The sequence below is a fragment of the Dipteris shenzhenensis genome, chromosome 21, assembly GCF_047967505.1.
Source record: "Dipteris shenzhenensis isolate YYH24624 ecotype China chromosome 21, Dip_SZ_1.0, whole genome shotgun sequence".
In the NCBI taxonomy this organism is placed as follows: Eukaryota; Viridiplantae; Streptophyta; class Polypodiopsida; order Gleicheniales; family Dipteridaceae; genus Dipteris; species Dipteris shenzhenensis.
Genome location: NC_141616.1, coordinates 49,104,113 through 49,126,491, shown reverse-complemented (window position 1 = coordinate 49,126,491; position 22,379 = coordinate 49,104,113). Strand labels below are relative to the sequence as shown.

Below are 22,379 nucleotides of genomic sequence, written 5' to 3'. Positions count from 1 at the left end.
TGGAGAGCCAGATGTACAAATGCTTTGGAGGACTCTTAGGTTCACCCTTCTTAGGCTATGGCCAGTATCTGGGCAGATATTATACACACTTTGATGGCCATTTGGGTGAACATACATGGAACCTCCAGGACTGCTACTACTAGGAGGGTTGCTTTTCTCAGAGTATGGAAGGATTGTCCTTTCTTCACTGACTCTCCTTCAGGGATGAGGTGGCATTTTCAGCCGCCACCTGGGATTTTTGTTTGCTCATTCTGAGCTGTTTTTTCTCATGCTTGACATGATGTACTCCCGCGCTTGAGCTTGCTCTACGGTTTTTATTCATACTTACTGAAGTACTTTTCTTGAAAAAAAAACAAAAACTCCAAGGTTTTCTTGAAGTTGCAATTTTATAATTTGAAAATGAAGGATAGTGATACCTTAAGTGCACATTTAGAAAAAATGCAATCTCTTGTGTAACAACTTTCCAGCTTGAAGTGTCCCCCAGACGACGAGGACAAAATCATTGTCCTCATGAAGGAGTCACTCGCTTTGAGCATACTCTTGAAATACTTAGGCTTGCCACGACTACCTTTGATGATATAGTGACTCTTCTTCTCGAAAAAGATCACCAAAACAAAGAATCTCCAATCTCTTCTTTAGATGATACAGAGCCTCTTGCCTCCACTAGTAGATGAAAACCTAGGCCTACACCAGCACATGGAAAGTCAAAGCCATTCAAGCCTCTTAAGTGCACCTTTTGTGACAAGCTTGGCTATACGGAGGACTTACCAAACAGCAAACTAAGGACTATACCAGTTGGGTTGCAGCCTCCACGAGTGACGATGAAGATGACGACCCTCCGAAACAAGTTCATGCTCTTACTACTGAAATCCGACATCTCTCTTTTCCTCCAAAGGACAATGGAGATGATGATCCATATATTTTCTAAGCATCTTCTATTTTGGGTACTCTGCCCTGGGTTGTTTCCAAAAATGAATGGAATAAATTATGTGTGTTGAGTAAATAAGGTCCTCTGGGTTCCTTTTTTCGCCAGAGAGTGGAGATTTCAGGCAGGCAGGACCAGTGCAGGATTTGCAGGACCTCGGGACACTTTGCCAGGGATTGCCCTAGGAAGAAGAAAAGGCCCAAGAAGCCCTCTGGTACAGCTACCGCCCCAGGGCATCGACAGGGGGGTGGATTAGACCCTGCACTTGCCCCTCGACCTCGACAGAGGGGTGGTACAGGTCCAGCTCCTGCTCCTCATCCTTTGCTTGGCGGTCCTCCTCAGTTAGGTGGTGGTACAGGTCCAGCACCTATTCCTTGGCCTCGACAGGGGGGTGGTACAGGTCCTTCACCTGCTTCTCGACCCCCACCTCCCTCAGGCACACGCGATGCTCTACAGTGGGTTCCAGTACGTGTGCAGGTTCCTCCTTCAGTTCACGAGGGTACCTTAGTAGACTCTGCTTCACCTCAAGCTGTCCCTCCTGTCTCACCTTGCACAGTCCGAGACGCTGAAGCTTCGACCTCCTCCCCAGTTGCAGCTTCTTCCTTAGGTCCAGCAGTGCCAGATGCTCCTCTTGAGGCAGGAGAGATCTCCGCGGCTGGGCAGACACAGGATAGAGAGCATTCCTCACTTCCTCCCTTGGATAGGGGGAAGGGGATAGCTTACACTATTGATCCTCTTCCCTCACAAGGGATCCTTTGCACTCCGGTGTCTGGCTTGCTCCACAGGAACTCGTTTTCAGCCTTGGCAGAGAGTTCAGATTTTCCAGAGGAGGAGTTTGTGCCCGCTACTTTTGGGGAGCCAGTGGTTGGGTTTCCTATTGACAGGGCTTCTTCTTCAGGTGCCAGGATTCTTTCCCCTGTTGATTTTCCACCACTCGGTTCCATCCCTCCCTCCTCGAGCAGAAGGTCTTCCCCTATTGAGGGGTTTGTTTCCGCCACTAGGTCGGGTAAGGTGTTCCACTCTACATCCTCCTGTCGATGAGGATTATCAGTTGGAACATACAGGGCCTAGGTGGCGTCCCACATCGCCGCCGTAGACAGCTGATCCGGGATCAGCTTCATCCAGGTGTTACTGGGGGTTCCATTGATATATTATTTATTCAAGAGCACAAGCTGGATTATAGAGATTGTGCCAAGTCAGGCAAGTTGCTTTCTGGCCATACTTTTTGGTCGCCTGCCTTGGGCACCAGGGGAGGCACTTCTATTTCAGTTTCGCAGTCGGTTCTCCCCTTAGTTGTTGGGCACGGAGTCATTATCCCCTCTAGAGCTCAGTGGTTTATTCTTTTGATTGGAGGGCGTAAGGTTGGCTTCCTTAACCTATATGCCTCCAACATTAGAGGGGAACGTGTCATTATGTGGAAGACTTTGCTCTCCTGGGCCCCCATTGTGGATTCATGGGTGATTGGAGGTGACTTTAACATGGTCGAGTTACCGTCAGACAAAAAAGGAGGTAGAGAAGGCGGACTTCACTCTTTGGAGAGAGCAGCTTGGGATGCCTTCCTTTTCCATTTCTGTGGCAGAGATACTTGGTGTGATGATGCCTTTCTTATTCAGCCACAGTCCCTCCTGTTCTCTTGGTCGAACAGGAGGCAACAGATGCCTATTCATGCACGCATTGACAGATTTTATGTAGATGACTGGGCACTAGACAGAGGTGGATCGGTATGCATTGCTGCGGGGGTTTCCACTTCAGACCACTTCCCTGTTGTGCTGGCTATCTCAGAGCCTCACTTGAGAGGCCGGTCTGCCAGCATCAGGATTCCAGATGCCTTTTACACAGAGGAGGACCTTACAGAGGCAGCCCTACAGATATGGTTTGCTCATGTCCAGGGTGGGCAGCCACATCCATCACATGTAGCCACTGCCCTTTCTGGTATTAGCGACTTTTACTGCTCAGTTGCTTGTACCAGGAGACGAGATATTCTCAGACGTGAGATTGGTGTTCACCAGCAGTTGGCAGCTTTGCAGAGGGAAGAGCAGAAACGGCCTTTAGATGCTTGGATTCAGGAGTGCCTTGCTGCAGCAAGGGCTCATCTGCAATTATTGCTGCAATTATTGCTTGATCAGAGAGCAGAGTATGCCTTTCATGCACGGGAGTCCTTCTGGATTCAGATGGGTGGTAGAGTCAATAAACACTTTTTCTCTACTCTTGGCCCTAGACATAGTAGAGAGAGTGTATCCCAGCTTATTGACTCACATGGGGTTTTACAAACAGAGCCTGATGACGTCTTACGCATAGCTTCAGATTTCTATGCCACCCTCCTTACTGCTGATCCTGAGACACACGATAGAGAGGATGCTAGACAGGCTATTTGGCAGAGTATCCCTGTGTTGGTGAATCCGGATATGCATGTTCTACTCGACGCACCTTTCACCAACACAGAGTTCAGGACTGCACTTTCAGCCCTTCACAAGGGCAAGTGCCCAGGTTTAGATGGACTCACCCCGTCTTTTTTCATTGCATTTTGGGATATGATTGGAGACTATATTACTTCAGCCATGCAAGCCATTTGGGACTCTGGCGAGATGCCTGGGTCGCTTACAGAGGGTCTCATCCACCTTATCCCAAAAGGAGGTAGCAGAAATTTATTGTCCCAGTGGAGGCCTATCACACTTCTAGGGACTTGTTACAAGATTCTGGCCAAGGCTATCAGCCTCCGATTGCAGCCACTTCTCCCTGATCTTATTCATGACACTCAGACGGGTTTTGTGCATGGCAGAAGTATTTTTTATAACATTTTTTCTTTCTGGGAAGCTTCAGAGTGGGCCATGCAGAGTGGCCAGAATCTTGCCATTCTACTATTGGATTTTGAAAAAGCTTATGACAGAGTAGATTGAAGTTTTTTGGAGGGCACCCTTCTACGCTTCGGATTCACTGATGTTTGGATCAGAGGTGTTTCCTCTTTGTACAGATCAGCCCATAGCCAGGTACTTATTGGTGGGGTAAGGGGTGAGAGATTTCAAATTTCGAGATCAGTCCGTCAAGGATGCCCCCTTGCTCCTTTCCTTTTTTTGTTCGTGGCCGAAGCTATGAGTATCTATGTTAGATCTCAAGCTGACATCTTTGGGCTGAGACTTCCCATCAGAAGAGAAGAGGAGCTACTTGACAGTGAGTTGGCTGACGACACAACGATTTATTTGGATGCCTCTCCACAGACGCTCACTTCTTTCAGGACAGCATTGGATTTATTTTGCTTGGCGGCAGGGGCGCAGATAAATTGGCATAAATCCAATGGCTTTTGGATCAGTGATGAGGACACACCAGTTTGGGGGCTTGACATAGGGTTCACTTGGGTTCAGAGGGGTGTGCCTATCAGGTATTTGGGCTGCCAGGTCGGCTTGGGTATTTCTACCACGCAGCAGTTTGCTCCCGTGTTGGAGAGCATCAGAAGGAAGCTTCTCTTTTGGAGCTCAGCCAAGCTGGATCTTGCCTCTAGAGTTGTGGTGGTCAACCAGGTCCTCTTGGCCACAGCCTGGTTTATATGTTCATGTTGGTGCCGTTCTAGGGACTGCATCATTCAGCTCAGAAGACCGATCAGGAACTTTCTCTGGAGTGGGCTTGATGGCACAGCAGATGCCTTAGCCAGGGTGGCTTGGGAGACCCTCATCCTTCCTACACAGGATGGGGGTCTCAATATTATTGATCCAGATTTACAGTGCAGAGCTTTACTTTGCAAGATGGTGGTGCGAGGACTTATGCCAGAACAGGAACCATGGAAGGACTTTCTTATCATCAGCATACAGAGGTGCACACCTTCCTCAGGAGGAGACTGGATGAGCAGTGTTAGATAGATCTTCACCACAGCACACCTCAGGTCACCTTCGTCCCCTCTCATGGTTGCCATTCTGAAAGCTTGGGCCAGTTTCAGAAGCTCTCTTCGGAGGATTCCTCCTTCCTCCCGGGAAGAGATTGATAGGCAGCCCATCATGTGGAACGACAGTATTTTAGATGATCTTGGCAGGCCACTGGGTGCCTCACTCTACATGCAGTGGGCCAGGTGGGAGAGGGGACCTGCTTCTTCTTTGGGATCTTGGAAAGCTTTCCGTAGGCTTCCAGAGGAAACCAAATCAAGGTTGACAGGACATCTCAGAGGGAGTGCAGGGAGGATCTTGCAGATTGAGGCAGCCCTTCCAGAGGCTTGGATAGACACAGATGATATGCCACTCACTTCCTCCACTTGGGCAGGTACTTTCTCGAGAGGCGGGGTTCCGCTTCAGGTCTTAGCTTTCCGAGATGCACAGGAGGATGCCTACACCTTCCTCTCACTCTATATAATGGAGGATGTTCCTTCATTCATCACATCTACTTTGTCTCTGTGTTCCATCATGTGATTGCTACCCCCTCGCTACCCCTCTCGCTAACTCTGCTACCTCTACTACCCCCTCCGCTACCCCTCGCTAACCCCCTCTGATACCCCCGCTCCCCCCCCGCTACCGCTGCTACCCCCTCGCTAACCCCCTCCGCTACCCCCGCTACCCCCCTCGCTAACCCCCTCCGCTACCCCCCCTCGCTACCCCCTTCGCTACCCCTTGCTACCCCTCACTACCCCCTCTGCTACCCCCCCCCGCTACCCCTTCCGCTACCCCTCTCTACCCCCCCGCTACCCCCTCCGCTACCCCCGCTACCCCCTCGCTACCCCTCTGCTACCCCTCCGCTACCCCCCGCCGGTTTTTTTTTTTTAATTAATAAATTTATTTATTTATTTACCAAAAAAAAAAACCCCGCTCTCAGCTCTGACTTTTTTTTAAAAAAAAAGCAGCTTCGACCTCTTGCAATCCCTTCTTTGCCCACTACTGTTTCCCCCATAATGAAGGGAACAGGGGGATGAGGAGAGGAGACTAGGCGGGAGACCCTTCGATCCAAATCTGCATACGCGTGGAGATGGGGAAGGGGAAGGGGAACCGTGACAAGGCGAAAACACAAAAGCAACTCAGTCTGGAGGACTTTAATAAATGTAGCAACCGGAGCGGTTTGACAGTGGACATCACCGCGGCCCAAAAGAAAGGGGCCCACCCAAGGCCCATGCCGCTCACCACATCCTCGACCTCTATGGTTACCACCACTATTTCACCACCATCATCCGCCTCATCATCTACGCCATTTCTCTCCTCCCCCTCTCCTACATCATCATCATAGGTCTCCTCTCCAGTAGCCTCACCACTGGCCCCACTAGCCATGGCTCCATAGTACTTTCCCCTCGTATCACCTCTACCTCTCAGTTAGCCACCCTTCATCACCTCGTCTGGCCTCGCTACTCCTACATATCACTCCCTCGCCTAGATCATGCTGTCCCCACCCTCAGTACAACCTCAGCATCCCACCTTCATTCCAACCCCTCTCAAGATCCAGTTCCCACCTGGACCAAGACATCTTAGTACCCCACCACATGCTAGGGACTCCCTATTGGTTGAGATACATAGCATCCGAGCCTGTCAGGCAGAGTTGACACATTACACCTAGGAGCAGGTCCGATACACCCAGGAGCAGGCCCGCATTATACACGAGCAGGGCGCCCTTATCCAGGGACTCAGACACGACATCACACAGCTTCGAGAGGAGCTCGGGACCCTCAAAGCAGTGCCTGGAGGGACCCCGGTCATAGAGATGGAGGCACAGACAGCCACGATACAGTCGACTATAGCAGAGACGACTAGATGGGTGGACGTGGCGAATCGGGAGCCCGCAAAGGCAACCGTTTCAGCCGCCATACAGGAGCAGCAGCATAGGACTTCGAAGGCCCTCAACATCCGGATACGAGGGATCACGCGAGACAGCACCAGCACCACTACAACGCCCATGGAGGAGGCGATCACCTTTGTGACCACCACCATGGGAGTCCCCGACCATGGCATAGAGGGAGCATGGCGTGTTGGGAGAGATCCCAACTGAGAGCAGCCCCTAGTCATTCGCTTCAGAGATTCACATGCTCGACTAGCGACACTCCGACGTCGAGCCTCTCTACGAGAGCATCCCACCCTGTCCATGGACGAGGATTTGACACCACTACAAATTGAGGAGCGACGAGTTCTTTTGCAGCAGCGGGATGTTGCCTGCAAGGAGGGGAAATGAGATGGTAGGTTGTTGACCGACACCCATCGGGCTCCCAGCCGTACCTCCTAGGGGGACGGGGCCTATGAGAGTCAGGTTTTTGAGACCCTAGACTGCATCCATTTGGAACTGTAATGGTACCTTATGATTAGACCAAGGGAACTTCTCGGAGTCTTATACAGGACGAGACATAGTCTTTTACACAAAGACACACCAGAGTTCAGAGCGTCCACTACCAATAGTTAGTGGCTACACATGGGAGTCAGCCTTCAGGGATGAGACAAGGGATACAAGAGGAGTTCGAGGATCAGGCGGGGTCGCAGTATTGTACAGGTCTTCCCTCGTTGGAGCCATCTCCATTGAGAGGAAGGACACACACTACCGATTCATGTGGATCCGGATCTGACGCATAGACACCTGTGACCTTTTCATAGCAATATGCTACTTCCCACCAGACACATCTCACTTCGCCACAGTGGCACGAGAGGAGGGTGAGCCATATGCACCCTTACATCAGGATATCCCAGACCTTTCAGCTTGTGGGGAAGTTCTCCTCATTGGGGACTTCAACGCCAGGACGAGCACGCGCCAGGCACCACTCTTGGACTTCCGAGACGACTCTATCATGCTACCAGACATGGACCTAGACGGAGCAGGTATGACCAGGACCTCTTCAGACCGACACGGGCTTGTTACACCATATGGACATGTGCTCCTTGATCTGGGCAGGATGCATGATCTCATCATCTACAACGGGCTCGACGACCTCTGGTCCTCCTCAAGTGGTTTTACTTGCTTCCCACATGGGGGGGCGGGGGGGGGGGGGGGGGGGGGGGGCACTAGTGTAGTAGATTACATCATGGGATCCCCTACCTTCACTTCATGTATCACCGACTTCATCGTAGCACCACTCCCTCCAGGAGCTGATCACACATACCTATTCTTCACTATCGCCACCCCACGCTTAGCCACACCACACACACCACATAGGAAGCACGACACCTACCACGACATACACTTTGATCATAGCTTCTCACCGGCCTATTTTGGACGCCTAAACAGACTTCTAACCTACATCGATCACATACCACTCATAGAGGACCGTGCTGCCTTGATTAGTCACATACTCCACGAGGCTATCCTCCAAATATTTTCCCACCCCACACGGTCCACTAGACCACAACCTCTTGGTTCTGTACCCTGCAACAATTGGTACGATGCGGAGTGTAAGGCTTATCGCTGACAGCTCCGACTTGAAACCAGATGTCACTTCCCGAACATACCAGACACGGTACGCAAGTACCGACATCTCATACATCGGAAGAAGCAGACATTTCTTCGTAGAAATGAGGAGGAGCTGCTGCACATCTTGTACAGCAACAACTCTAAGGATTTTTGGCAGAGAGTCCTTGAGCATAGGTCCCCATCACCCCTCACCGACACGAGAGTCTGGCACACGTATGCACACCATCTTTATGATGTCCCACACCAGCCCACCACTCCAGATCTCATACACACACCTCGCCCCACCACTTGCATGTTGTTCACCAGAGGGGAAGTCAAGGACGCGACATTGAAACTACACAATGGCCGAGCTAAGGATCACGAGGGGCTATGCACTAAGTTTATTGCATATGCGATCGACACGTTAGCCCCAATCCTAGCAAAGCTATTCAATGACGTTGTTTGCCTTGGCTTCCCCCGTACCTAGACACTCAACACCATCACCCCAATCCACAAGGCAGGGGATCCCATGGACCCGAGTAACTATAGGACTATCATGATTGGACATGTGATGTCGAAGATCTATGCAGCTGTATTGGATGCATCGGTCAACCTGTTCGCAGAGATGAGAGGGCTCAGAGCAGAGGATCAGGCCGGTTTCAGGCAAGACCATGGGACTATGGATCACATACTCACACTCAGGAGTGTCATTGAGGAGGCCAGATCACAGAAGGAGAGGGTATATTGTTGCTTTGTGGATTTTCGCAAACCCTTTGGCACAGTACCTCGAGCTCGTCTCATCACACGCCTACAAACACTGGGATTTGATCAGGACATCATCTGGGGAGTCATGGCACTGTATGAGAGAGTCTCAGGCCAAGTTCGGACAGGGGTAGGTTGGATAGATGAGATCCTGAGTACCATAGGGGTCAAACAGGGTTGTCCCTTATCACCGACCCTGTTTGGCCTCTACATCGATGAGCTTGAGACTTTCATGGGGGCGTTTTGAGGGACCGGTTGCTCACTTGCCGGGATCATCATTAGGATTCTTCTTTATGCAGATGACGTGGCACTCTTGTTGTCCATGCCCGAGGGGCTCCAGCGACACCTAGATGCATTGCAGGCTTTTTGTTTATCCCATGATTTGAAGGTCAACCTTGGCAAGACCAAGGTCATGATCTTTAACACCTCTCGAGCAAACATGCAACGGAAGCAGGTTACTTTTACTTTCAGTGGGTTACCAGTTGAGATCGTATCCTCATACACCTACTTGGGGGTCATCTTCTCCATCCCGATCTTCACGATGAGACCAGCGATGCAGGCCAGACTGAGCAGGGGATACGCCTCACTGGCTCGGCTAGAGAGACAATGCTTTCACTCCCACTTCCAGGACCCTCGGACCAAGGCTCTTCTCTTCAACTCCTTGGTCCGACCAGCCGGTATGTATGGCAGCCCTTGTTGGGGGCTTGACATGTCAGAGATAGAGTGGACACGGGTGGAGCGCCTGCAGATCCTCATGCTCTCACGGATGATTCAGGGGAAACTGTCTGTACCACATCACATCATTCAGGCCGAGTTTGGTGCTTCTCCACTCCAGCTAGATGCAGCCTTTCAGACCATCACATATCTACACCGGGTTAGATCATATGGGGACTGCACATCAGGGAGACAAAGGTTGCCATGGTTGGCTCTCGATTCCTCCATGAGGTTGGCAGCAGAGGGAGACGAGCGATGCTGGTATGCATGGACTCACAGATGGTTTGTGAGACTAGGGTTCCACATTGATAGGATACCTCCTTTTCAGTACACTTTAGATGCCCCTCTGGTACTCCCACCCACCATCCCGATTGGGCCACACACCAACCAGGTCATTCGAGAGGATCTCCTACAGCTACACACCTTTAGGACCTAGTTGGAGCCGAGGGAGCTTCCAGTGAAGCTGAGTTTCTACAGAGATTACTGTCTTCATATTTCGGAGGAGGGATTCATCACACCACCGGGGTACACTGAGCTTCATATGCCTCACTCACTACGGATCTCCATCGAATAGTTTCGAGTATCATCACACCGCCTCCGCATAGAGAGCGGCAGAGCAGAGGGGATTCCTAGGGAGCATCGATTATGCATATTGTGCGGCTATCAAGAGGTTGAGTCGGAGGAGCATTTTATTTTCAGGTGCCCAGTGTACTACGAGATCCTAGGTCGCTACCACTGTCTCTTCAGAGACGGTGGCTCCAGGCTCCTTTCCAGATTCCTCGCCTACCCAGATTAGAGATGCCTCGCGGCCTTCATTCACGAGGGGGTCCGACATAGAGAGTACTTACTCAGGCGATGGGGCTTGGCCACATCATCAGACACCTCTCAGAGCAAGATCACAGAGTTCTTCCCATTGAGTGACATTGATCGTCCAGTCTCTAGCCGCAGACGTGACAAAGACCTCGATCTAACGACCGCACCACGACACACGAGACATCAGGGGGACACACAAATCACTCTAGCGGACCTCCCGTCATTGTTTAGACCTGGGATACGTCCCACGAGAGTCACGGTGTCTCTAGTCTTGTGTCGAGCCTCGTCTAGGAGATCGAGACGCACGGCACCCCTTGACGGGCGCCAGCATCCCATCACCGGCTATGCACCAGCCAGGGCGACATGAGATACGGAGGATTCCGCTCCACTCCAGTCCTTTTCTTTTCATTGTTACATCCAGATGTATTTGATTATGTATGATCAGACTTAGGGTTCAGCATGGGTGATGATGCTTGTTTTAGTAGCTCCACCCTTACTGTGATTTGTATCAGGTTTTCTTTCAGTCTCATAGACCCATCGGTCTTCCGAAGACTCTAATAAAATTTCCTTCTTTCTTTCTTTCTCTTTGTGCCATGATGCATCTATTCTATCCCACTCACTTCTACATTTGGTATCAAAGCTGGTAGGCTTTAGAGAACTCACTTTGGTAGTGCCATCTCATCTTCTTCTCCATCACCTCCTGTTTGAAGTTTCTTCTTCCTTCCTCCTCAGAAATGACTAAACTCTATGCTCTCCATCCCTTGCATCTTTTGCCATGCCCTCTTAGCTGAAGATTCTACCCTATGGGGTGCACCTCTGGCTCAGAGCATTCCTCCAAAGATAGTCTCTATATCACTCGTGTTGATCCAAACAGAGGCTGCCGACTGATTGCGCAATTCCGTGTCTGTGCTCACCCATTGCTAAATTCCTTCAAGCACAAGTTAGGCTATGCCTAGAGCTTGTTGCTGGTGAAATCTGAGCTTAGATAGTCCACTGGTTGCAGAGAAATCAACAAAAAGACAGTCGACTTTGGTGAAGCTGTCCTAGGCAATGTGGCGCACCATTTCGCCTCTCCTCTACTGTGTTTACTCTCTCTGGTATAAAGGTTTCATTTCAGCCTACAAAGCCTCAAATCTGAAGATATGTGGAGTGAGAATTCAAGTCGCCAAGATACTTTGTTTCCTTGCAAGCATTTTTTGACAGTTTTTTGTTTTTTTCCAAAAAAGAGACTTTTATTAAGTAAGAAAGAACCTTGCTAGAGCAAGCTTTTGAGTGAAAATACATCATGAAATCATGAGGATAAATAAAACCCCCTCAAAGTGAGGTGGAAAACAACCAAGGCTGAGGCTGAAAGTGCCACCTCAACCCTATAGGAGTCTCAGAGAAGAAAGGAGAGTCCTTCCATTCCCTGAAGAAAGAAGCCCTCCTAGCTGAGGCTGCACGAGAGTCTCCCTGTATACTCATCCATATGGCCATCAAAGTATGTACGGTGTCTGTCCAGATGTCTGTCCGGATACTAGCCAAAGTGTGCGAGGGATGAACCTGAGTACCCTCCATAGCCTCTGTACATCCGGCCCTCCAGATATGCCAAGATGCTATGCTCGCTAAAATCTCCCAAGAAGTATCCACCAAGGCATGTACATCTGTAAAAGGAAGGTGTGGTACCACATCCAACGAACAGGACTCAATCTGATGACGTCGAACCAAAATGGCCCGAGAGGAGTCAAGTCTCTCATAGAATACCTGAGGCCTTGTAAGAGAAAGCCAAGCCACTGAGCCCCATGTCATAAAGAATGGGGAGTGAGCGAAGTGACTAAAAATCTTGGCTACCCCCATCCAAATCATCCTCGCCTGTCTGCAGTCCCATAAACAATGCTGAATGGTCTCCGAAGCAAAGAGGCAACGAGGGCAAGCAGGGTCGGCTCCAAACCTGGATCTCCAAAGGTTCACTGCAATCCCACCATGGATAGAAAGCCAAAAGAAAAGAGTGATCTTTCTATTCTTGTGGGATTTCTAGAGTCTCCTCCAGAAGCACCTCTGCAGATCCGCACTGATATCAAATGTCTCCCAATGAGGAACTCTGGAGGGTCTCCAACCTCTACCACTAAGCTGAACTCTCCTGGCATTATTGACCGTGTAACGAAAGAAGGGGATGCTCTTCTCTCGATGCCCTGCGTCAATCCACTCCCACTCTCCAGGGTCCCACTGCAAATACCTAATGGGAACTCCCCCGTAAAGCCAAAGCCTCCAAGACTCGATGGAGAGAAGCCGGGGGTCTGGGTCGAGGAACCACTTTGAATTTGATCCCTGCACCAAAAGACCTACAACCCTAATAGGCTGAAAAGCATACTCAAGCAAGATGTCCTCTGTGGATCTGAGCAATCTGCCACCATCCTGCATAGTAAAAACTAAAGCATCCTCCTTTGACAGTTTTTTGGAAATTTGATGCTAGAGTAAATGTTTGAGGAATGAAGTAATGCTAAGGTACACATCAAAGAATGAAATTTCAGATTGAAGTCTTTGGATATTGTCTCTGTGGGGGTTAAAGGTCACTGTGCCTTTACCTCGGTTATATACAATACTCAAACACATATATAAATGAATGAAAAAGAAGATTAGGGTGTTCTGCACCCACCAAAACTTGTGTGGCTCTCTGTTTCTCTCTCTCCCTCTTTTGTTCCGCTTCCATTGAGAGCACTCTCAACTGGTATCAGAGCCCGGGTGATCTAGCTGAGCATGCATGAATGCCTGGAAGCTCAGCAGCTCTGTGGGAGGAAGGAGAAGCTCTGTGGGAAGCTTTGTGGGTGATTTTACTTGCATCCGAGTGCGCAGAGACCTTGAAGGAACCTTTGGAAAAGTCACTTTGGTTTTGCAAAGTGGTTTTGAGAGCCTATTAAGTGTTTTCAAAGAAAAAGTCGTTTTTTGAGCTTTTCCCTGTTCCGTTCGATGACAGAGACTCCGTATTGACTTGTAGAGGCAACCATTGCCTACTTTTAGTGTCCATTTCACTTCAAGAGCTTGGAAACACCTTCATTCTTGAATTTGGGATCATTTCGTTGGATTTCTGACTCACTGTGTCAGTTTCAAAGTTTTTTCTACTCGGGTGTTGGAACTCAAGTTTGGAGCAACCATTTGCAAATCTGTCAGTTCTGGTGGACTCAGGAGGTCCTAAAACTTCTATGTTGCTCATCATTCGCACTCCGGTGGAGTTTACAAACAGATCAGTTTCCAAAAACGTCCCATTGCGTTCCGGACCCCTAAAAACCCCTACCTATCAGTTAGTGAATCAACTACAACCAAAGGTAAAGGGAAGGCCACTGACTCTACTTCTACACCTGCAGATGCAAAAAGGATTAAGAAAGCCTATGCAATAATTGCATTAGGTTTAGGAGATGATTATGTACATCACATTTCAGATTTGGAATCCCCTTTCGAAGCATGGCATAAGTTAGACATATTATTTAGTGCTAGCTATCATACTTCCAAATTAAATTTGAAAATTAAGTTCTTTGAACTTAAAATGGAGGGAGACAATGTTGCTGCTCATGTCAATACTATGAGGAGTCTTATGGCACAACTAGCCTCAATTAACTCTCCTATCACTGAGGATGATGCTATGGCTGTACTATTGAAGAGTATGCCTCAATACTTTGACTATGTGGTTACTACTTTAAAGAATCTTCCCCAACCCACTCTAGAGGACATCAACAGTGCATTACAAGAAGAGGAAAGAAAGAACACTTCAAGAATGGGCAAAGTACACACAGAAGCACTTGCAGTGAAATTTTCAAAGAGCATGTACAAGGCATGCAAACATTGTGGGAAAAACAATCATCTTGAGAAGGATTGTTATAAAATCAACCCTTGCTCTTGTTGTGGCAAGAATAATCACTCTGAGAAGTTTTGCAATGAGAAAAAGAGGAGTATGACAAATCTGGTTAAAGAAAGAAAGAAAGAAAGAAAGTGTATTATTGTCCACTAAAGGCCAAAATGGGCCCATGGGACATCAAGAACTCTACATACAAGATAGCACAAAATCAACGTGCCACAAAGAAGAGGCATCGTCGAATATCATCTAAGTGCTACGCAATACAATGCAAGTGAAAGTACATAATGTCGAATCTGAGCCTAAATACAAAGTAAACTAGATGCAAGGAAACCGCCCCTGGGTGCAAAATGGGGGATGAGTACAATATGCCAATGCAAAGATACAAGTCCAGGTGTCACGGAGTCTGAGAACCAAAATAATACTGGAAATCATGTCCATCGACTCTGCCTCCTGCTATGAGAGTACAAATCTGAGCAAAGGTGAGGTGAGCGGCTGGTGGGGCGAGATCTCCATGAGTAAGTCTCCTCCGAAAAGCTGCCATCATCCTGGATCGTCTGGAGATGAAGCGGCGAGTACGTCCCCTATGTAACAAGATCCTGCGGCGTCTACAAACCATTTCATATGTACATCCATAGGGTGGAGGCATGTGTCCTGTGTGAGCTCTGACCTCCTCGTGCTCAACCTGGTCTCTGTCCTCTGGTATAGCGTGTGCCTGAGCTCTATCAAGCTGGGCTCTATCACGCTCCGGTCTGTGCTGATGGTCTCTGAGGTAGTTTCATCGAAGCATAGTGGCCTCCCTGACATAAAGAGCTAGGCAATGCTGATCCTCGTAGTCCATCACTCGTGAGAGAGGTCCAAAGCCATCCGTGAAGGGACAATGGAATCTACCTCTGAGCTCATAATATAGCGGGCATCTGCAAATGAAGTGCTCCTCTGACTCCACCTCTCCCATGGTGCAACAAGGGCAGATCCTGGTCTCTCGGCCTGGTCGCCGTCCATCCTCCATGCGTCGCATCCTACCAGCCTCTATCTCGAGCTGATGCGAAGAGACTCTAAGCTGGCCAAGGGCAATCCTCAGTGAGTGGGACATGTGGATACCTGTATAGCCTGGTGGAATGACAAATCCATCCTCTGAGATCCGAAGGAAGTGGTCACGATATGTGGCCATCTTCGTCGGAAGCTGCGTGGGATAAATCCAAGTGCGATACGTATGAAGCTGCAGCAAGTCTGCTCTCGTGACCTGGCTAAGCTCGTGGCGAGTCAACTCGAGATGAGGGGCATCTATGTTGTATCGGAAGGGAGGCAGTCTATCCATGTCTAGTCCAAGAGATGTGAGCCACCTAGTGAGTCTGAAGTACCAGCAGTATCGGGCCCCAGATCGTGCCAACTCCATAGAAGATGCAAGTGCTAACCATGGCAACCGAGCTCTGCCTGCTGCTGAGTCTCCAAACTCCCTAACCCTGTGCAAATACATGACCGACTGAAATGCTGCATCCAATGCAAGGGGAGTAGCTCCAAACTCTGCTAGCATGATCTCGTGCGGAACTGTAGCCTTGGCCCTAATGAGCCGAGAGAACATGATGATCTGTAACCTCTCTACTCGTCTCCAATCTGCAGCGCCGAGGTCTCCTGCCCAAAAAGGAGCTGCATACATCGCAGCTGGTCTCACCAATGTATCAAAAAGCAAGGATTTCGTATCGGGATGCTGAAAGTGGGACTGAAAACACTGACGCTCAAGATGAGCCAATGAAGCATACCCTTTACTAATCCTATCTCGTGCTGCATATGTCATGGTGAAGACCGGTCCCCTGAAAACTGCCCCCAAATAAGTGTACTCTCTAACAAGCTCAATGGGCTGTCCGTCATAAGTGAAGCAAAACTCATCCGTGCTGTAAATACGATCAGAGGTGTTGAAAACCATAACCTTGGTCTTGCCAAGGTTTACGGTCAACCCCCTGTCCTGGCAAAACCTGTGGAGTGCCTCAATATGTGCCTAGAGGCCCTGAGCAGTAGAGGAAATGAGAACCACATCGTCCGCATACAGGAGGATAGGAATGGAGGATCCTGAGAGAGTAGAGCCCACACCGCCTGTCATCTGTACAAACATCTCTAGCTCATCAATATATAATCCAAAGAGAGTAGGAGAGAGCGGGCAACCCTGCTTCACCCCAATCGTGATGCATACCTCCTCTGAGAGCCCCTCACGTGTCCGAACCCGACCAGTGACCCTCTCATACAAAGCCATGATAGCCCACTGTATCTCTCCACTGAAGCCCATCTAGCGAATCCTCTGAAACAATCTGAATCGCGGAACTGTGTCAAATGCCTTCCTGAAGTCCACGAAGCAGCAATAAAGCCGTTGCCTTCGTGACTTCGCCTCCTCTACCAGTGCCCTGAGTGTGAGGATGTGGTCAAGTGTCAAATGATCCCTGCGAAATCCAGCCTGCCCTCTGGCTCTGAGTCCTGTCGTCTCGGCATGGTCATTTATACGGCTTTCCAAAACTGATGCATAGAGAGAACTCCATCAACAAATGAAGCATCAAACTTTGTGGTAGAAGACAAGGACTTTGCCTTTTCAACAATTTGTCTTTGAATTTTTGTTTATCATCACTTGGATAAATTTTGAGGTTCTCTGCTTGGAGTAGTACTCCAAAAAGAATACTATGTGTTTTGTCTTTTGTAAATTACCTCTGGTCACCATATGATGTAGGCCATGTGATATTTCAGCAATTTGTCTTTGAATTTTTGTTTATAGTCACTTGGTCAAATTTTGAGGTTCTCTGCCTAGAGTAGTACTATAAAAAGAATGCTATGTGTTTTGTCTTTTGTAAATCACCTCTGGTCACCATATAATGTTGGCCATGTGATATGTGTGTTTGGTCTATCCCATTTTTGTAAACCTTGACCCTTGGGCACCTTTGCTCTAGCATGAGATCCTACTAGCCATAGATTTATCCTTGACCACCATGATTCAATGGCCTTTACAAAAGGCAGCTCTTTCATGCTTGATAGGGGCGGATAAAAAGTTTGCTACGTGCAATTTTCATAGTGCTTCTAGGATACAAACCTAAATGGCATGTATGCCAACCATAATATAGTATTTTTGATTGAAACATGAGGGCTTTATATGGTGGCACCCCTCAGGAGCATGGGTGATTTTTGGGGTGCTATAGTAAAAGAAACAAGAAAGTCCGTAATCAAATAAAGGAATTGGCACCACCCCTCCAACTTAGGAGGGGGGGGTTTTTTTGACAGCCGAACTCTCTAAGAGGCATGAGAAACTATGTGACTAGATGAATCCTTCACATATCAAGAGGCAAACCCTTGAGGGGGGGGTATGTTGGGATAAGTGTGATCAAGGGCTTGCTCTAAGGTGCATGTGTGCATCTACGGGAGTCACATGTGTGTGTGTGTGTGTGTTGTAGAGCACATCTAGTGCTATGAGGTATCTAAGCTGTGACCTAAGTGATGATGTAAGCACAAAGGCCCCCACATGGGAGGTTCCTTTGATTTAGGCCAGTCCCACTGATGTAGGGGCTGATTGCCACTGATGTAGGGAAGGTGCCTACACCTTCCTCTCACTCTATATAATGGAGGATGTTCCTTTATTCTAATACAATGGATTTTTCCTCACTTGAGCTCTCTCTCTTTGTGCCATGATGCATCTATTCTATCCCACTCACTTCTACAGCCACGTGTCACATTGGGAGTTATCTCATATGCATAGGTGTTCATATGTGTGTGTGTTCTCTTATATAAGAGCTGTACTTGTCTAGTGTCAAATCAATCAAGTATCAAGACTACGAGCTCTTTAGTCTACATGTGAGTACTTTCATTTTATTCATTGCTCTTTCTATTTCATTTCCATTTCATTATTTCTCTCTTTGAGTATTATTATCTCTCTTCCTAGCCTACCCTCTCTCTCTCCTCTCCACCATGCATCTTCACTCATGATGTTAGGAAATGGAGTCAACTTTAGTCGGGTACTTCCTAGTGAGTCCTAGTGTGAGTTATATAGTACTAGGTGTCTAGGATTTGATACTAAGTGTGTGTGTTCCTATTCTATAATGGCATTGTACTTTCACTTGTCAAATCAATCAAGCCTCAAGCCTCTTTGTTTATGTAAGTACTTTCCTTTGGTTATTCATTTCTTTCTAGCATTTCATTTCCTTTTGCTTTCCATCTCCATTTCATTATGTCTGCTATCTAGCCTAACCTAACATGCCTCCTATCTAGCTCCATCATGTAGTATCAGAGCTTCCTTTCCTACCTTTCCCTTCTCCATGCTCAATCTAGAGGATAAGGGAAGCCCGAAAATGGAAGCCATCCTCTCCTCCGTGATTGAGCTCCCTTCCATTCCCTCCTTTATTCCCATCTCTTTGTTCTTGGAGAGCTTCTCTTTACCTTAGCCTCTCCATGGAGCTGTTGGAGCTGATCTACATCGACGTGTGGGTGCTGCCCATGATTACTTCTGCTACTCACGCTGCCTGCCAGCTACAACCCTTGCCAACAGCCTTAAAATCCTCGCCATTTGCACCACCTAATGCCCTTGAAATATGCGCCAGATGCTGCCTCTAATTCCACCTTATTTTCCTTGCACTTCTGCCCGCTCCTACTTGCCATTCTCAGGATGTTTTTGCCCTGCCATTTTCCCTCAAAATAAGCGCCATCTGATGCCATCTACAGCTACTGCTCCTGCCCTCAAAATCCACTCCAGCATGCTGCTAATTACGGCTCAGATTTTATCCCTTTCCCCCGTCCTAAAGTGCTGAAATAGCTCGGTACATTCCTCATATAACTGAAGACTGAAGTTGCCATTTCCCGAGGTACACAATGAGTTCTCTCTCTTCAACTTCATTGCTAGCATGTTTGTCTTTGAATTGTGCAATCTATTCTAATGGCGTATATTCAATTCTACTTGCCTCTTATTATGTTCAGCAAGGCTGATCTTGCCTCTTTTATGTCTGAGGTTCTAGAAATCTTCTGGTGTTCTCGCCATGGCAAAAAAAGCTTGCGTTTGCTTCAAGTACAGCAGCTTTGTTCTCCAAAGATGCATGGAGGTCTTAATATTCTCAATATCCATCTGCACATTCTTGTCCATAAGGGGAAACTCATGCTGCAGTTTTTGCAAGATTCTCAACCATGGGCTGCCATGATTCGTCATTTACTCTTGCATGTTGAATCTTTAGTGGGCGCACACCTTTGCTTGCTAGCACATGGAGGCAAAAGAACTGCCAAGCAAGCAACTAAGCAAACCAACTGACCTCCTGGAGAAATTATTCATTGATGAGCCATCCCCAAAGGCACAAGATAAAGCAAAGCCCTAGGGGAGCAAACCATCACCACCACCACAAACCGACAAGGCCGAACAATGAGCCGAAAAGCCACCCACCAAGGAGATAACTGAGCCTCCTGCCAAATGACCAACGGTCACCGACAAGGGGGGAAGGGACTTGTGGAAAATTTGGCAAGGGATATAGGGGAAAAAAGAGGGGGGGGGGATGAGCATGAAGCCAAAAGAGTGATTGCCCTCCGTTGGGAAACCAAATTTCTACAACCCCCACTTAGGATAAGAGGAATGAGACCCTTTGTAGGTGAATCAAGCATAGTACTGGAGTCCCAATCGCACTGCAGAGCTGAGGTAACATGGTCCCCAATCATGGCCCAAAAAGAAATGAATAGGAGATGGCCAACCCATATGAGCCCATTGGCCGGGGACGAGAGGAAAGGATAGCGGGGAGAGGGGAGCGGGCAGGAGAGTGTGGGGAAGGGACAGCAGAGAGAGGGAGGCAAGGGGAGAGAGGCAGGGAGAGGGAGGAGAAAACGGTAGGGAGAGAGTAGCGGGGGCGGAGCAAGGAGGTCGGGAAGGCCTCCAGGGCCGTAGGAGTGCAAGCTGTTGCTTGCAATCATTGATGATTATTCCAAATTTGCACGTGTGTTTTTAATGCAATAAAAATTGGAAACATACCATTTTGTATTGGAATACAAAAACTTGGAATTGCTTGCATGAAGCACATTTAAAATCATCATCATTATGTTCAAATTTGTATATAGGATGGTTTTCATCCATTATCTATTGTCCATCTAAGGACAATGTGGCGATAACTTCACCAAGAGACTTTCCACTGAAATTTTTGTACATCATCGAGAAGGTTTGGGAATGAGACATACAAATGATGTCAAGGGGTATTATAAAATGAGATTGTTATTTCTTTGTACTCCCATAGGTTGCTATATCCTCATTGATGAATTTGTGCAACCAAGTTTATGCACCCTCCCTTTGGGATAAGATAAATGACACCCTCTATAAGTGAATTTGGCATAGCATCACAGTTCCAAATGTTTTGCAGAGTTGGAGGTTATATGATCATCAATCATGTCCGAGAAAAAATGAAGAAAGAGTGGGTCAGCCTATTTAAACTAGAACAATTGCCCTGGTGAAGGGAAAAAAGAGCAGTTCTAAATTCCAGATCGGTGAAAGGTCCATCATAGAGAGCCTTCATATCAGGTTTGACCAATTTTGGAAAGCCCACCAAACCCTCTGTTGCTAGACATCAGCTTTGGCATGAGTGTCAAGGTTTAGAGTGAAGATGAGTTGTCAAGGTTTAGAGTGAAGAGGAGTCATCAACGAGGTTCTACCGAAGCTGAATTTTTTTGGTCTAATCACAATTCTTCTCCATAAAGAAATTTTTATGGGACCTAATGTTCAGGTTTTAGAATTTTTGGGTGGATTAGGTTATCCGTCATATTATTTCACTAAGTTCTTCGATTCCCTCCAAAAGTAGTTGAATCTAGAGCAGGTAAAAAAAGAGCATTCTAGGCTTCCCGCCGTCATCTAGAATTGTGGCATGTTTGTTACCATACCTAGTTTTGGTATGATGTAGCATGACAAGCCATCTACGTGATTTAGATATTTCTCCCCGCCCCCCCCCCCCCATAAAAGAGACATCTTTTAGTACATGTAAGAATTTGAACTATAAGAGCAATCCCTCTCAAGCTGCTATAAGGATCTGTTATTGTTTTTAGTTTCGACGAACCTTAGCTTGTTTGGCTTCTGAATTTTTTCTTGTGGGTTCGATATCTCTAAGAAAAATAGAACATTTGCACATATGCATTTTTTAAAAAGGCTTTCTTTAAAAACTTATTGACATCCCACATAAGGAAACTTGTGATTATACCTAGGAAAAAAGCACATGCAATAATCTGAATGAAACAAAGATTCCGTTCTGTCAAGTGGTGATTGATGCAAGATCTTACCCGCCACTTTTTACATACTGTACATAGGCTGATGATTCCACCTTTCCAGACCTTTGATCCTCTATTTGGGTGAAAGCGTATTTTTTAATGTCGTCATGCACATTACAACCGGTTGTATTTGACTGAGAAATTACTTGAATTTCCTTTCCAACAGGAGTGGAGGAACCTTTTTCAGGGATCAAAGTGTCTTTATAGTACGATCCTTCCAACACTTCAGTCATTCTGAAATTTTGTGAGGCCCCAAAAGGATTAATAGCATTCTCTTGAGTCTCTATTTCTTCTAAATATCTCATTTCCTGCGTGTGTTTTATATGGATGGACTCGCCACTATGTTGGGAACTGGTTTTAACTGCGCTTGCACATTTTAGCGGATCGACCTGCCCTTCAGAGTTGTCCATTTTATTTCCCATTGTTTGGGGTATATCTTGTGCATTTGCATTTGTTTGGGGTATATCTGGTGCCTTTGCATCAGACAACATTTCTGTGATTATAATTTTTTGAAAGGAACCTTCCTCTTGTGACACAGAACATAATCTCCCACTCTTGATCTCATATACTTGATTGCATATTTTCATGGCTTCAAGATTATGAGTGACGAGAATAACTGTGCATCCTTTGAAAAGCCCGCTGAGAACATGTTGCATAAGGTGCTCAGCCGTTAGGACATCCACTGCTGCCAAGGGGTCATCAAGAAGTACCAGCGAATCAGATCTCATGTCATAAATATGGTAGCAGGCACGTGCCAGA

General features: G+C 47.6%; 1 pseudogene; it reads right to left on the bottom strand.

Moving 5' to 3' along the window:
- The window catches only part of LOC147888992 (uncharacterized), a 341,849-nt pseudogene that overhangs the window by 96,592 nt on the left and 222,878 nt on the right, over nt 1-22,379 (bottom strand).